Here is an 11,356-nt window from a genome sequence, read left to right as displayed (position 1 = left end):
ATACAGATGCACATCTTTCTCCATTAACTCTTTCAAATCTCATTCAGGTTTCAACTTGTCAACTTGCCATGAGAATTTCCCTGACCCCCTCTTCAAAATTGCTCTTCCACACCCCTAGTCCCTGTACATCTTGTCCCCTTAGTTGTTCTAGGTTTGATTGTTGTGGTGGTGTGGTTGTTTTGTGACTGTGATTGTAAACTACTTATTACTTTTGTTATAAGTGGTTTAAATTAAATATAACAACAACAATCTTTGTAGTATTATAATAACCATTCATTGTAACTAATAGTTGTAGTTACAACTAATAGTTACTGGGATTCTGTCAATGAAAAGAGGACACCTTCTTGGCCTGAGGCTGTGGGGATTTAAGACATAGAGATGGCATATACTAACTTATAAAATGTAAATTCACTGAATTTTTGGATAAAAAAAAAAACCTCACATTTTGACAGCACTTTATTCCATTGGATCATCACAAAATGGAGTTAAGAAAGATATCATCAGTCTTCATTTTTCAGATGAGGAAACGGGATTTAAACAAATTAAGCTTTTCAAGGTCAAATCTCTAGTAAACGAAAGAACTAGGACTATAATATGTCTCTGGCTTTTAATCTAATGCTGTTTTTTCTAAATCATTCTGCTACCCTTACATTAAAGCCCAGGTCATAGCAACTCTGATTTACTGAGGTACCGATACCAAATTGAGGGCAACCTGAAGCACCACTCATTCCAATTCATTTCCAGTTTGTACTATTCTTTTTCCCCCCAGCTTCAAATTTCATCATTCTCTCCAATAACAGTAATAACCAAGATTTATTGGGGACCTACTCTTGACCATCATTATACTAGTTTTACATCGCACTGTTTCATTTATATCCCATAGTAAAGGAACCCAAGAAGGAGAATTGACAGAGAGAAAAAGAAAGAGAATGAGATTGTGTTTACTCAGTCTTCTTCCAGGAATTCTAATAAATCAATTGACTGACTAGGTTTCAATCATTCACATTTTTATTCTTTCTAAATGTATCCAAGATGTAAAGATATCTGCTATCTAATAGGAAAGATGGAAATCATTCTCTCTATTTGCACTCAGAACAGAATTTCTTAAGCCTAACAGAAAAGAAAGTACATCATTCATGTCCCTTATTTCATAGGACCTCTTAAAGTCCCAGGAGAATGTTCTGTTCATTAAGCAGTAAGCCTGGGGTTATTGGCAAAATTTCACTAAATCCTTCCACATCACTTACTGCTGGCATAGATTTCTGTGCAAGACGGCACATATTCTCCATCCTGGTGAAATGCCTTGTACTGGCTAAAGTGCAAACCAAATTTCCTGAATCTTAACTCCTGAGGGGGAGTGCCTCTCCTCATCTTATCACCTATAACCCTACACTCAATTTCCTGGTCCAACCCCCTGCTAGATCTGGTTCATAAGGGATTAAGGAGAGGATTGAATAGAGGCATGCTGATCTCCAAAGGAACTGAATTTACTTCCTGCACACTAAAATCTTACTGTCATGCTTTATTTTCTGAAGGGATTTTTCCTCCAACACTCTCAAATGAGATTGGGAACCCCTTCTCCAGAAACTGAAAACTTGCTTTTAGCCTGATAATTCACAAGTCACTGGAAAACCTGGTTACATTACCTGAAACAAGCCGAAAGGTATCACCAGCTTCATCTTAACTAGGTGGAATGATCACCAAAGATACCTGATCCAGAAGGTATTCCAGTTGTCTCTCCCCAGAGTGTGACACGTGGGAGGGGCAGTGCTTCTCAGAATCCTCGTGCTTATAAAAAGGAACTGGATAAAGGAAAGAAACTAATTAAACAAAACAAAAACAAACAAGGCAACAAGGGCAAACACACTGTAATAAAAGATAACAAACAAGTTGCTTTTTTTTTAATGCATGGGTTCAAGGATTTTTAATGCATAGATTTAGAAATTAAGGATAATTGATTCTAAGAGGCACTTTTTTCAATTTAACATCTCTAAAATCAGAATCATCGTGGTACAAAAAATAAGCTGCATCTTACAATGAAATAATTTATGTTGTTATGCTCTTATAAATAAGAAAAATAATAGTTATCCAATATCTTACCAAATTATTTTGAGGTTACTTTCAGCACATAAAGAAAATTTCAAATATCTTACCTATCAGACATTGACTCAGAAAATAAAACAGAATCTGGTTTAGGAAAATAATTTTATGCTAAAATTGTAATAAGTAAACTGAAGGCATTAGAACAGGAAGCAAAGCCCTGGGGAGGTAATTAATGATTTAAAGTTTCTAGTCTGACTGGAAGCATTCATTCCACACACTGAAGCATGAAAATTATGTTTATGATTATGATATCATATCAGAAAATAATAAATGTATGAAAGTTATGTTTTATAAATATTTTAGATAAAATGTAAATATTACAATATAATTTTCCGTAAAATTCTTATGTTAAGAAGTTGAATAGAGGTCAGCTTAAACCCCTTTGATGAAAAATCTTAGGATAAACCAAAATTCCTTTTTCTCTTAAAATGTCACCAATACCAATATTACTAGACTTGTACAATACCTACTGTATTATGTATTCTGACCCAGGCATCTGTCTTAAGGAACATGCTTATGGGGACAATCTCCACTACAGGCCAGCAAGACAATTTTAAGAGACTCCAAGTTACTCTGAGGATGTGGTATATTTGTCAGTAGACTCAGACTCAGGAATCTGCACAATGAATAAATATGTAGGATTTATTAACATATTCAATTTCTAATTAAAGTACAGTCAATCCATTTAACAGTAAAGGACTAAAAGTAGAATTAGATGATAGAGGAAATGTGGAGAAGGTATAGCTGGTTGAATAGTGGTCTCCAAAAAAATATGCCAAGTCCTAACGCTGGCACTAAATGTGACCTTACTTGTAAATAGATGTCTTTGCAGATGTAATTAGATTAAAGATTCCCAAATGAGATCATCCTGGAATTAGGGTGGGCTCTCAACCCAATGCCTGGTTTCCTTAAAAAGAAGAGAGAGATGTAAGAGACAGACACACAAAGAAGAAGTCCACGTGAAGAAAGAGGTAGAAAGAGGTTGGAATGGTGCAGCTACACGTCAAAGAATGCCAAGGATTGCCTGTTGCCACCAGAAGTCAGGAAAGAGGCATGGAACAGACTCTTCTGCGGTGCCTTTAGAGAAAAAAAAAAAAATCCCTAACACTTGGATTTCAAAATCTCGCCTCCAAAACTGTGAAAAAGGAATTAATTTCTGTTGTGGTAAGACACCAAGTTTGTGGTAACAGGTTACAAAAACACCAGGAAACAAACACAGGAGTTGAGAGTAAAATTGCTGAGAGAGGACAAAATAGGGAGAGAAACAAAGTATTATGCAAATGAGATGAGATGGTAGACTATGCCATTACTCACCCTAGAAATATAAGAAGTACTAAAGGTAAGTAGGTAGCTTTAGCACTGGCTGCATTTTTTATGATAAAATAGGACTTTGTCAGGTGCCATTATATGATCTACTCTTCAGTTCCATTTCCAAAACAATGGGAAGTATAGCAGAAAGATTAAGCACATGGATACTGAAGGCTAAACTGCCTAGTTTCACATCCTCCTCCATTTCATAGCTTGTGTTTCCTATTTGTGTGTTTGTTTCATCTATAAAATGGTGATGATGATAAGACATATCTCAGAGTTTTTGAAAGGATTAGATGAATTAATATATATTAAGTGCTTAAAATACCATAAGATCTATATATGTGTTTACTTTTATTATTCAAGGTATCGTTGCCATCAAAGTTTTTGAATTCTCTGATTTTAACTCAACAGTGTTACAGGTCTAATGCACAGATTTAATTTTTGAAGTGAGCAAATCATATTACATTACAAAAAGGATGAAAATAAGAGTGGGAACTCCAAAAAGGAGTTCAGGAGATAGTGAGAGAATACAGAAATGAATCGGGGCTCTGTTGAAGATGCTGACTTCTCTGCTGTGCTCTACAAAACAAGATACCAGCTAAGGCGGCACTAAGAAGGGCCTCCAGAAGGAAGGTGGGGCACTCTAGGGCCAGATGGTCACTTCGCAGGTCCATGGACCCCCTTCTCCAAAAACATCCTCTCCTCCTATACTTTGTCTCTCTGCATCTGTAGTTTGAGATTATATTTATTATTATTTTTTCTATTTAGTTTTCTCATTGCTCCCTTTGTTGACCTCTCATTTTGATCCAGTTTCTTTATCTTCTCATGACTTTTAATTTCTTATTTTGTATTTTCCTTTGGTCATCATCAATATTATTTATATTGTGTTCACTTAGAAACTGAATGGTGATTTTATCCCTTATCCTCTTAAATTGTTTAGAAGTAAATCTTATGTATCACATACACACATATTATACTCTTGCCCTTGCTTGCACCTTATGATGAAAATCTTCCCCAATTTTTCGAAGTGTCTTCTTCACGCTTCCCTGATTTTTCTAAGTATCTTCTTTCATCCCTGCATTATATAAGAAGACCATTCTCATTCACTGAAACAAGAAGTATTTTACCGCATTTTAAAATATTGCATGGCCTGATAAATATCCCAAAGGGAGTACCATTTTTCTAGCAGTTTAATTCTTTTGAAAGTGTCAACTACAGTATACTGAAGTGTTAATGTTAAAAGAGGCCTTTAAAAAAATCTTTTAAAAGCGTTTTGAACAAGTGTAATGGAGTCCAAGTTAATTTTTTTAATTAAACATTCATGAAAAAGAAAATGTGGAAGAGCTCAACCTTTTTCACATGAAAATAAGATTTAAATAATTTGAAGTGATGATTAAATGTGGGTATTAAATAAATTGTAATGTAGTTGCAAATTTTTTAGTAAATTCTATTTTTTTCTGTACCAGATATCCCCCACAATTTCCACCCATCATCTCTTACCTTATGATAATATATAGGCAATACTATAATCATTTTCTCAAAAATATTGAGCCATGTTTACAGTTTTAACTAAAGTCAGTCATATGAGCTAACAGGATCTCAAAGACTCTGATATTTGGTGATGATGTAAATTTTGCATTAAGGCTTTCTCCTTCATTCAAAATCTAACTATAGGACCACTGCAAGTGTTTAGTAAATCATCCAGCTTTTTAATATACTCTAATTTTTCATAAATATCACAGAATATTTGGAATAGGGGAAAGAAGGTTAAGAAAAGAAAGGGAAAGGGAAGAAACAAAACCAAGTTGCATTCATTTTACTTTGTGATCTAGCACAGTAATTATTTTGCCTACCTGTTGGAGGTGGACAGAGCTGAAACTATTTTTTTAAATTTTGTTCATGTTTAAGAAAGTGTATAAATTTAACCTTAGAAGAGGAACTTCTGTTTGAGGTCTGGAGGTATATGCCACATCTGGGTCCCACGACAAGAGAGCAAGACTACACCACAGTTCTGTTGTCCCTGGGTTTGGAAGAAAAACAGCTGCTTCTGTGGCCATTCAAACCTGCTGCCACTTTGAGTAGTCTTCTTCCACACCTCCCTGAATTTCAAGCTCTTGGAAAATGGTGCTTGCCATCTATACCTATGTAACAAACCTGCACGTTCCACACATGTATCCCAGAAGTTAAAGTTAGATTTAAAAAAAGAGAGAAATGGAAGAAAGAGAAAATGGTGTCTGCTTTATGAGGCATATCAGTTGTGTCTCTATGATCAAAATTCTGTTAAATCTCAAGGGGCAAAAAGCAGTGAGGCTCTGGGAAAGTTAATGTACCTCTTTCTCCTTGTAGAGCCTCCTCTTTCTTACCTTTCAGATAGGCAACCAGTTTTGTGTGTTCTTGCCTCAGGAATTTTGACTTTTGTAATGGAGTAAAAGACATGAAAGATAATGGCAAGTGTCCAGGAGTGTGAGCTTAGAGGGAGAAAGCTTCTGAAGTCAAGGACAATCCCTAAGACAGGTAGGAGGAGGTGTTTTTAACTTCTATAATAACAGTAATCATTCAGATATGTGTAAAACATATCTGAAGATAAGGTCCTTGCCATTGAAGTTTCAAGGCTCATAGAATCCCTGTGCTTCAAGAGTAGCAAAGTAGTTGAAGAGCTTGCATATTTAAAGGAGAATCCCTAAAGTTACCAGTGCGAGACAATGATTGGCTCTTCCCTATATCTCAGTTCTATGAGTGACTGTCATAACCCTTTTAGGGAGGGTCTTATTATTCAGATTAAATTTCCAAACAGTCTTGTAGGAAGAGAATCTCCATGTTAGAACTAGTTTGATTTTTAAGAAAATAGAGGAAAGCATTGGCTCCCACACACTGAGTTTGTAAGCTAAAACCTGTTAAGCATTAAAGTGACCCTTACTGTGGGAGTTCTGAAGGAAAACAGTGTCCTGTGGCTCTTGGAAGTTTAAGCAGAGATGGCAGGGGAAAAAAAAGCAAGCCATAGGAATAGAATGACAAACAATGTCCTTGGGTAAGAGAAAACCAAATGGCCAGAAATTGATGAAACAAATAACTTTTCTTGAGATAGAGTTAATAAAAAAAAGTATTGATTTGAGAATGGATGTTGTACACCTCAATTTTATACACAGATCTACCTACAGTTTTACATGTGTGAAATACAAAAAGTCTATTGCATTACATGATTCTTTTCAACAAAGCTGCTTATGATCATTGTGATCACATACAGTGAGAAATATTCTGTATGTAATACAATATTAAGTTAGAAAAAGAGAGAGGTTACCTCTAAAATGAAACATAGATATTTTTATACATAACTATGAAAACAAAGTATTCATTGATCCTATATGATCAAATATCTATTGGGTCAGAACAGCAGGAATAAAAAAAGAGGGAGACTGTTCATAATAGCAAAGACTTGGAACCAACCCAAATGCCCATGAACGATAGACTAGATAAAGAAAATGTGACACATATACACCGTGGAATACTATGCAGCCATAAAAAAGGATGAGTTCATGTCCTTCGCAGGGACATGGATGAAGCTAGAAACCATCATTCTCAGCAAACTAACACAAGAACAGAAAACCAAACATCACATGTTCTCACTCATAAGTGGGAGCTAAACAATGAGAACATATGGACACAGGAAGGGGAACATCACACACCAGGGCCTGTCAGGGGCTGAGGGGCTGGGGAGAGATAGCATTAGGAGAAATACCTAATGTAGATGACGGGTTGATGGGTGCAGCAAACCACCATGGCACACGTATACCTATGTAACAAACCTGCACATTCTACACATGTATCCCAGAACTTAAAATATAATAAATTTTTTAAAAAGAGGGAGATACGGTCTTGTCCTTGGGGATCTCACAAAGTGTCTAGAAAAGCCAAATCCATGAGTGAATAATTTAAAAACAATGTATTTATCCAAATGTTAGCATATTTGACAGAATGTTATAAACATCCAGAGAAAGAGAAGACTGGCATGACAGGGAATTCTCCCCAAAGGATAGGGAAAGAATCGAGAAGAAATTCAGGCCATAGAAAGATCCTTCTAAACACATATTTTCTGTCAGATTTACTTTAACAATGGACGAGTACTGCCACTATATTCAAAATTAAAGTAAAAATAAAAATAACTGAAATAAGAACAATTGATGGGGTCTGTGTATCAATATTTGAAAATTTATATCACATATATGTTTTATCACCAAATTTACATTAGCACAGTAAACATGAAAGTCTAAATTTACCAGCGCCCATGGGGAGACAAAATAATCAACTCTCAGCATCCAAAATTTCTCCTCCATTTTACTCCAAATACATCCTATCATTCACTTACACGTTGGAATTACTACACATAATAAAACACATCCAAATTTACCCCAACACCAGAGATTCTCCCAAACTCCAAGTTTCAGCTGTGGAAAGGAGCAATTGAACAGACTTGATACTCAGACCATCACAAGTCTCCTAGGTAAATTCTGAGGGTTTGGTAAAATGATAAAAATCTACTCCTCAGCAGGAAGTCTAGTTGACTACCATAGTTAGACATGGAGCTCTAATCATTATTCAGCATGTCTTACAAAAAGGTCTAAAATCGTGGGAAAACTCTTTGTTTTTTTCTTACTTAAGTGGCACACAAGGAGGTGAAAACCTACAAAAGCCATTCAACATAGATCTTATTAACCAACATTAACTGCCTGCCCTGGGAATTTAGTCCTGGTTCTCAAAAGCAAATAATAAAAAGTAAATTTCATCACACAGGGATTTTTTTTTTTTTTTTTGGTTGAGTTTACAAGTGTAGTAAAGAGATTAAACAAAATGGCCTTAAAGGCCACAAATGTCCAACAGAGAAAGCTTGCTTCCTAGGATTCAAATCTATTGCAAAATTACCTGTTTTATCAGACAGTTTTCTTTTGATCTATATAAACTCGCTGAGCTCCCTATACTCTCATTGCACATGAAACTTTTGTGAAGCTCCAATTAATTTCATTGTTTATCTAAGTGAATAAAACTCTACCATTTCATTGCAGTTAAATCAGATAAAGCATTCATGTAATTTTGATAACTGGTGCACGTGATTTTTCAGTATTTCTATGTATATGTTAAAGATATTTGGACAAGATTGTTAGTAGATACATTCTGATGGCTTCCCTGTGGTGCTAATTTCACCAATAAAATATCCATTTGGCATGTAATATAACAAATATAAGATTTAGTTGGCATTGTTAGACCTCAAAAATGGACCACCAGAATGATTGCTTATATTCTTGCTCCACAATTAGCTACTTAATTATTGTGAGGGAGTTAATTATGTAAGTCAACTAAATATTATGAAAGGATAATATATGAAGGTTAGCTCATAAATTCTTTTTTGTTTTTCTTTCTTTGAGACAGAGTCTTGCTCCACCAGCCAGGCTGGAGTGCAGTGGCATGATCTTGGCTCACTGCAACCTCCGCCTCCCAGGCTCAAGCGATTCTCCTGCCTCAGCCTCCTGAGTAGCTGGGATTACAGGCACCTGCCACCATGCCAGGCAATTTTTTTTTTTTTTTTTTTTTTTTGTATTTTTAGTAGAGACAGGGTTTCACCATGTTGACCAGGCTGGTCTTGAACTCCTGACCTCAGGTGATCCTCCCACCTTGGCCTCCCAAATTGCTGTGATTACAGGTGTGAGCCACCATGCCTGGCCTAGCCCATGTATTCTTAACTTCGTTTTGTGTTATAATCATGCTCAGGGAGTAAACATTTCTAGCCAGAATTCAGCAATCTAGTTTAAGTATACAAATCAAGTTAATAAATGTATGCGTTGATCTACAATGGGTTTCCATCTTCCCCTAATACCTCCTGGTTCTATTTACCATCTAATTACCAAATCTGATCTTTAACAGAAATTAATACTATTTTAGAAATAAGCAATTATCAATTTATAAATTAGGGCCGGGTGCAATGGCTCACGCCTGTAATCCCAGCACTTTGGGAGACCGAGGTGGGTGAATCACCTGAGGCCAGGAGTTTGAGACCAGCCTGGCCAACATGATGATGCCTCATCTCCACCAAAAACACAAAAAATTAGCCGAGCACGGTGGTGGGACCTGTAATTCCAGCTACTCGTGAGGCTGAAGCAGGAGAATGGCTTGAACCCGGGAGGTGGAGGTTGCAGTGAGCTGAGATCGCACCACTGCACTGCAGCCTGGGCGACAGAGCAAGAAAAAAGAAAGAGAGGGAGAAAGGGAGGGAGGGAGGAAGGAAGGAAGGAAGGAAGGAAGGAAGGAAGGAAGGAAGGAAAAATAGGCGGAGAGGAGAGTATTTAAGGAAGGAGGGAGGTATGGCCAAAGCTATGAAGTTGGTAACGATTGTGGCCTATTTCCAGGAAAAGTACGTCTGGCAGAGCCAAGCATTCCCCATGGGAGCCCTGGAGTGAACAGGGGAGTGGAGACAGATGATGGACAGCCTTGAATGACAGGCTCAGGGATTTGGACTTCTCATAGACCACGGGAAATCATTGAAAGTTCATCAGCAAAGTGACATAATGGCTCGTGCTTCAGAAAATGTATGGCTGGACTGTGGCGGTGGGTGGAGCAGGAAGGGAGCCCACATTAGGAGGCTGCCCTGCCATCCCCATAGGAGGGGAGAAATTATAGAACATCACCCCAATGTCTCACCTCCGTCATCCACAGGTGAAAAAACTGGGGTCCCGTAAGGGAAAGTGACAGTGACTTGCCCAAGGTCGAAAAGCCACCAAGGAACAGAGCCTGAACTTGACCTCCGGGTTTTAATTTTTTTTATTTTTAGAAGCAGGGTTTTGCTCTGTCACCCAGGCTGGAGTGCAGTGGCGTGATCATAACTCACAGGAGCCTTGAGCTCCTGTGCTTCGAGTGATTCTCCCGCCTCAGCCTCCTGAATGGCTGGTACTACAGACGCACACCACCATGTCTGACAAATTTCATTTTTTTGTAGAGATGAGGTCTCACTGCATTGCCCAGGCTGGGAGATTTTTTGTTGTTGCTTTCCTTGGAGACAGAGTCTCACTGTGTTGTGTGCAGTGGCATGATCTTAGCTCACTGCAACCTCTGCCTCCTGGGTTCAAACAATTCTCCTGCCTCAGCTTCCCGAATAGCTGGGACTACAGGTGTGTGCCACAAAGCCCGGCTAATTTTTGTATTTTTAGCAGAGACAGGGTTTCCCCATGGTGGCTGGGATTACAGGCGTGAGCCACCGTGGCTGGTATGTTGCTGTTGTTAATTTCTAGCCTCAGTGTCTTTCTGTTACAGGAGACCCTTGCCGAGGCCACCAACACCATAGAACCCACTAGATATTCAAAAGATAAATGCGGGTGTGATGGTTCGACATGCTGCCCAGCTTAGGTTGGTGGCAGCAAGGAGGCATTATAAGTGTGAAAGACAGGGCTTAGGGATTGATGGTGGTTTGGAGCAGGGTAGGAGGGGAGGTGATCAGCAGGGCTTAGACCACCATGGAAGATGCATGACAGCCAGAGGAAGTCAGGCCAGTGTTCTCATTTGTCTGACACAGGAGGAGCTTGTTCCCAGAGATGCCTACACAAGAGGGTCTCCTCCAGGTTGGAGCTGCGGAGAGATCCAAAGTGCAGCAGAAGCTGGTTGCGGTGCCTCATGCCTGTAATCCCAGCACTTTGGGAGGCCAAGATGGGAGGATCACTTGAACCCAGGAGTTGCAGACCAGCCTGGGCAAACACAGTGAGACCCTGTCTTTACAAAGGATTTTAAAAATGAGCCAGGCGTGGTGGTACTTGCCTGTGGCCCCAGCTACTTTGGGAGGCTGAGGTGGGAGGATTGCTTGAGCTGGGAAGGTCAGGGCTCCAGTGAGCTGTGATGGAGCCACTGCACTGTGAATATGCCTGGGTGACAGAGCTGAGACCCTATCTCAAAAAAAAAAAAAAAA

The 11,356-nt window shown here is 38.4% G+C and overlaps 1 long non-coding RNA gene across 1 annotated transcript; it reads right to left on the bottom strand.

Moving 5' to 3' along the window:
- Positions 1–438: 438 nt before the first annotated feature.
- Positions 439–4,528, bottom strand: LOC108538765 (uncharacterized). Its single transcript, XR_001888185.1, has 3 exons — positions 4,379–4,528; positions 2,574–2,719; positions 439–1,802 (listed from the first exon to the last, which is right to left on the bottom strand). It is a non-coding gene; the product is annotated as an uncharacterized LOC108538765 (long non-coding RNA).
- Positions 4,529–11,356: the final 6,828 nt, after the last annotated feature.

The sequence above is a fragment of the Rhinopithecus bieti genome, unplaced genomic scaffold (genome assembly GCF_001698545.2).
Source record: "Rhinopithecus bieti isolate Rb0 unplaced genomic scaffold, ASM169854v2 scaffold_15113, whole genome shotgun sequence".
In the NCBI taxonomy this organism is placed as follows: Eukaryota; Metazoa; Chordata; class Mammalia; order Primates; family Cercopithecidae; genus Rhinopithecus; species Rhinopithecus bieti.
The sequence above is the reverse complement of the archived record's forward strand: the minus strand, read 5'-3'. Positions and strand labels throughout refer to the sequence as shown.